This window comes from Delphinus delphis, chromosome 14 (genome assembly GCF_949987515.2).
Source record: "Delphinus delphis chromosome 14, mDelDel1.2, whole genome shotgun sequence".
Taxonomy (NCBI): domain Eukaryota; kingdom Metazoa; phylum Chordata; class Mammalia; order Artiodactyla; family Delphinidae; genus Delphinus; species Delphinus delphis.
Genome location: NC_082696.1, coordinates 74,092,220 through 74,098,219, shown reverse-complemented (window position 1 = coordinate 74,098,219; position 6,000 = coordinate 74,092,220).

Genomic DNA, 6,000 nt, shown 5'->3' with positions numbered 1-6,000 from the left:
AAGCTCAGCTAGAGTCATTGGCCATCCATAAGGTAAAGTTTAATAATGTTGGACTACAACAGGGAAAGAATGGACTTCTCCATGATTTTGTTCCCAGGAAGTTCTTTTGACGAAAGAAATTTTCAAATATGCAAAATTTCTCCAGACACTAGATTTATATCCTAAGAGGTATTATTTCTAACAATAGAAATAATACCAGACCTGTGGCCAGATTTGGTCTGGCCACAGAGGATTTTATTGCACACTTCCCTTACATTAGTGGAAAACATTTTTCCTAATACCTGTTTTCCTTTCTTGTTTCAGATCTTTTACTGTAAGCAAATCGCCTTTTGTGGTCTCTTTGGTTCCATATTTTTTGCATTTTTGTGCATTTTATTGGTGATTTCCCCTTTTGTTGGCGATTTTAAATGCCCCCAAGTGTAATGCTAAAGTGCTGGCTAGTGTATCTAAACACCAGAAGGCTGTGCTATGCCTTACAGAGAAGATACGTGTGTTAGACAAGCTTCCTTCAGGCATGAGTTAAAGTGCTGTAAGCCGTGAGTTCAACGTTAATGAATCAACATGTATATTAAATAACTTTTCTTTGAACAGAAACACATATAAAAGAAAGATATGTATTGAACAGTTAATGAAAATGTTGTGACCAGAGGCTCTTAGGAACCTAACTCTGTATTTCCCTTGGGAGCAATTGTTGAATCTTCACTAATACAGTGTTTGCAGTGACTTTGTAGAACTGCCATGAATAATGAGAGCCATTTGTATTTACATCATCAAAGGGACCCCACTCAATTGACTTTCCTAAAGGAAGAGACTACATCAAGGTGACCAAGGTCTCTGTAGGCGGAAAAGTGCAAGGCAGCCTTTAAATGGCAGATCTTCATTTAAAAAGACAAAAACAAAACAACAACAAAGAGAAAAATCAAACAAAACATTTAAAGCATTGCTTAGCCAGTCCCCATGCCTCCCTCAGTGTACATATGTACTTATATATATCTATATCTATACAAAAAAAAAAATACATAAATGAAAAAACTATACATCAACTCTACAATAAAACTGATATGTAGGAAAGCACTTGGAGCAAATCCTGGAAGATCATATAAATGTTAGTGCAATATGTTCAAATAAGGAAATTGCACAAACACAGAGATAGTTATTTTGATACTAAATATTATTAAGAATTACAACTAAACATATGCCAAATATTAATATATCACTTCATTCCTACCTCACATAATTAGGTGAAACATTTTCTCAGACTGAGATACAGAAAAGTTTATATTTTCTGTTTCTTCCTTGGAATATCAGTTGGAGATTGTTAATAATGATACAAACACATGATAGATTATTATATAACTATTCATGGTCATGTTTTAGAAGAATACTTAATATGAGACAATGTGGATCTAGAATGGACCTACAAAGTTGTACACATACTATGATCACAATTTTAAAAAATTACCTAATGCTACAAATATAATGAGAAGACAATAATGTTTGAAGTTGTAAACTTCAGCTCTGATGTTAAAGGTAATTTTTATTTTTTCTATACTGTTCTGTATTTTCTACATTTTCTCCAATAAGGATATTACCTTGTATAATAAAAAACTATCATTAATTACGATTTCTATACTTTCACACTGTTTTTATCATTCAAGCCTAAGAAGTATTCACATATGTTTTCATATTAAAAAGCTACACTTTTGTCACCTAAGATCTCAAATAATTAACATTTCTCTAAGTGTTCCAAAATCTGAGTGAAATGCAACAATTTATATGGTCAAGTCTCCAGTTTTCTGATAATGAATGACAACATGAACAAGGCCATGCAAACAGTCCAAAAACTCTTTTGGGTTTGGAAGCGTGATGCAGTTTTCGTGCAGAAAATATATCTTTCCAGTGATGGACGTCAAAATGAGCCTGCCTTCCTGGTGTACCCTCCCGCTAGCAGGAGGCTGTCAAGCTTCCAGGTGACAGGTGAATGTTGGCAGTAACTTGCAAGGTAGATAACCTTCTTAGCCTAAATCATAATTTATGGTATAAATTGCAAGGAATAAAAAAGAAGAAGATCTGTCTAGAGAAAATGGTCTAGACCCACGTGGCATGAAGACAAGTATGTAATATCTCAGTACCCACAGCACACCCAGCAGCAAATGGTATTCAGCAGTTACATGAATCGTGTAAATAGGCTGAACAATGTTATTTTTAACGACAAAATGGTACATATTTTGGCACCTGTTTGGAACTCAGAGTTGAGCCTTCTATGGAGCAATAAAAGATTTCATAGTGAATACTGAGCCTTTGTTTTGACACTGATTATAAACTCACAATTTGTAATGGATCTTTAGTGTTAATCCCTTAAACTGTATACTTGGATATGCTCTGGGTTCATTTTGAATTTTTAAAACTAAGCATGGGCTAATTTCCTCTCACTCTTTATTTATAAACAGCTTATCTGAGACTTTGTAAGCCCATCAATTTTGGGCCATTGACTTTTGTTTCTCTGCTCCCTTTCGTTCCTATATGTGCTCTCTGTTTTTGTTCTCTCTGATGGTCTCCTTGTGTTGTATTTGTTTTTCTCTCCAGGGCTGGTTTCGTTCGAAGGACACACCAGAGAAAATTCTGACTCAACAGACCTCTTCTATTTTAAGGGGTTGCGGAAGGTAAGTGAAAGCTACTCAGACAGCTTTTGAGAACGGATATTATGTGAGGCTTTGAGGTGCTACTTGGCAGGACACAGCACCAACATGAAATGAAATCATTAAGCCAGAGAACACAGAAGTGGTCCCACAGCTCCAGGCTGTGACCAGAGACCCGAAAGATCCCTGACACTGCTCTTTCTTCCTTCCACAATCCCAGGCTTTATCTGAGATCCAGGATCAAGGGTGAAAGAGTAGTTTGTGCTGGACGGGATTAGTTCTTTCCTCTCATATTCATTTTCCGACGCTTTTGGAAAAGGTAACCCTCTCACAGAGACCTCCCCATGACTGTGTAGCCACAGAAATGAGTCTCCCAACTGGGAGTATCTGTGCTGACCCTGGGGTGTCTGTTGGCTGGGTGATAAACATCAGCATCTGTCCTGACTTCTGTGGTGCTACGTGGAGGAGAGAAGACTACAGATTCATTAACAGGTCCAGTTCCTCCCTGTGATACCCACCAGGGTTCTTGGCCTTCCCCAATGAATAGAAATTGATTAGCGGCCAGACAAGAAATTCAGGCAAGGCTTTACTGGGGCCCCTGCTGTAGCAGGGGGGAACGAGAACAAGTAACAGGTTCCCTTGCTCGCTCACCAAGTGGCATCGGGGGGCAAGCTTGTTCCTTATATGGGGTGAGGGTAGGGGTATGTCCAGGGGTCGGACCAGAGGGGTGGCTTAGTGGTTTGCCCACCCATTTGGTGGTGTTGAGTGCAGTACCCTGTTTTTGCTCCCAGGTCTTCAGAAGTGACAGTTGGGGTTTTTTTGGTCTTTTTGTACCTTGTTGTCCATAATTTGCCCCAACTGTGCATGCACGCAGTTATTTTTAGTCCCTTATAGCTTCTTTGTATTTTGTTGCTCAAGGAGACGTGTGTCCAGGTGCAAGCATTGCAGCAAAGGGTCCCAGGTCCCAGGTCCCAGGTCCCAGCCTGTCTCACCTATACCCAGCCTACGGCAACCGAACAGTCTGGAACGAAGGTAAGTGATTTCCCTGGGGAAACTGAGAGTAATTGTACTTAAGATCTCAACTAGGCAGAAGACAAATGCTCAGTAAGGTAACGTATGTGCTGAATGTTCAGCTTTGTTTGGAAAAACTTTTGTAAACCTTTATAAACGTCTACAGGGACCTAAGATTCTTGTAAGCTAAAGGTTGACCTCTAAAGTTTTTCCCTCTCTTTTCATTTTATTTTTAAATTTTCTGGTGTTTCATTAGTACTCTGACATTTAATTATGAGTTGTTAGAATTACCCTAGAAAGAAAATATCTCTGTTCAGACTTCAAATACGAGTACAATAATGCCACTTGCTTCATTAAGTCTTGGGCATTTTAACCTCACAGCATAACCGGCAAAGAACCAACAGATTCACTACAGTGACGTGCAGTCTCTGTTGAGATGATAAACAATACCCCTTCATATTTGAAGAGTCATTGATCATGCCAGGCCTAGGAAGAGTGAAAAGGGGAAAAGTTTTGGTTACTTTTGAAGGAACGAAGTAATGCTTTAAAAGACTGCTCAAGGAAAGACATATATTTTAAAATGTGGAGTCCCTGGAGAGATTTGCTGAATGCCACGAGCTTGGGAACTGGCAAACCATTTTTACTTCTGTGTAAGACATGCTCTGGGAACAAACTAGATAGTTTGCCGGGGAGCTGCAAGACAGTTTGATTAACTTTCTTTTCTAGGACAAAAGGCTACCATTTAACATGTAATCCTCAGGAAGCTGTGCGGAATTGAGTGATTCAGGCAATGATATTTATTCCATTTGAATTCCATTTGAGTTTATTGATTCCTTCATCTGGGAAATAGACAATCAAAAAGCATAGAACAGCTGCAGAGGCAGTAATCCAGGTGTTCCAGATTTTTGCTGTAAATCAGGGGAAGGGATATGTCTAAGTTGCTCCCATTTATAAATGCTTCTAGGCTGTTCTTTATGTGAAAAATGACTTACCTTCTAACTCCTCTTTCTGTCTTTTGTTAAGCTAAGACAGAAGCCTAGTGGCTAGCAATAAAGAAAATTGTATTAAACAATTAGAAAAAATTCTTTCCCAGGAGACGAGCTACATAAAAATATGTTGGGTTTTGTAATCAGCGTGAGCTGTGTTCTTAATATCTGAGGGATGGGCTTTTGGACAATGCAGACCTGGAATGCCAGCATTTGCTGGGAACCCATAACTGTAGGGAAGACAGCTATGATGAATGATTCCACAGCACCCCAGGTCTGTGGAACAAGAAGTTCACTTGCATTTCTGTTTATAAAACAGATGCCTTCAACCTTGATATATTTTTTCCAAACTAATTCCATTCATTAATCAAACTAAACCATTAGACTAAACCCCAAGGCTAATATGCTATAATAATTTCCCATATACGGTGCGAACGCGTTGATTTGTGATTGGGATGAGAAAAGAAGGATTATCTTCTGTTTCCTTTATTTCTCCAAAGCTTTGTGTTTAAAACACATAAAATTCATAATTTAAAACCCTCAGTTTCTTGAGTTCGTAACACCTGATTGCTGTTCAAATAGTTACTGATGTGTAAAGGGCCTCTGCTATGGTCTGAATGTGTGTGTCCCCCCCAGATTCATACATAGAAATCCTAACCCCTAAGGTGATGGTATTAGGGGGTGCAGGCTTTGGGAGGTGATTAGGTCATGAGAGTTCTATCGTCAAGAGTGGGATTATTGCCCTTGTAAACGGGGTTCCCTTCCACCATGGGAGGAAACAAGGAGAATCTGTATCCCAGAAGAAGTCCCTCCCTCAACCATGATGGAACCCTAATCTAGGAGTTCCAGCCCCCAGAACTGTGAGAAATACATTTCTGTTGTTTATAAGCTACCCAGTCTATGGTGTTTTGTTACAGCAGCCTGAACAGACTAAGACAGCTACACTCCAAAGAAACTGTAGAGAAAATTAGTGTTTCCATTTCTAAGCACATGAAGAGAAATGAGGGGCTAGGAGTCCACTGAGAACAGAACAACCTAACATATGCACGTGGGAAACTTCCCTCTAGCTGAAGCCAAAAGGTGTACCGCTATCACCCAATTAACCTAAAATTCTAGAAATTGTAAGTGGAATTGAGAAAAGGAGGAGGTTATGCTCCAGGTCTAAGCTGCTATATAAGCTTCCCTGGTGCCTGAGCTGTGTAATTGTTAGGGTTCAATCAGAGAAGCAGATGACTACTCGGCATGTACATACATGTATGTTTTCAATATAAATAATATATATAGCTAAAAGTTAAAACTCAGAATCTTCTAGAAGAAAACATAGAAGATCTTTGTGACCTTAGAGATGGCACATTTCATAGACA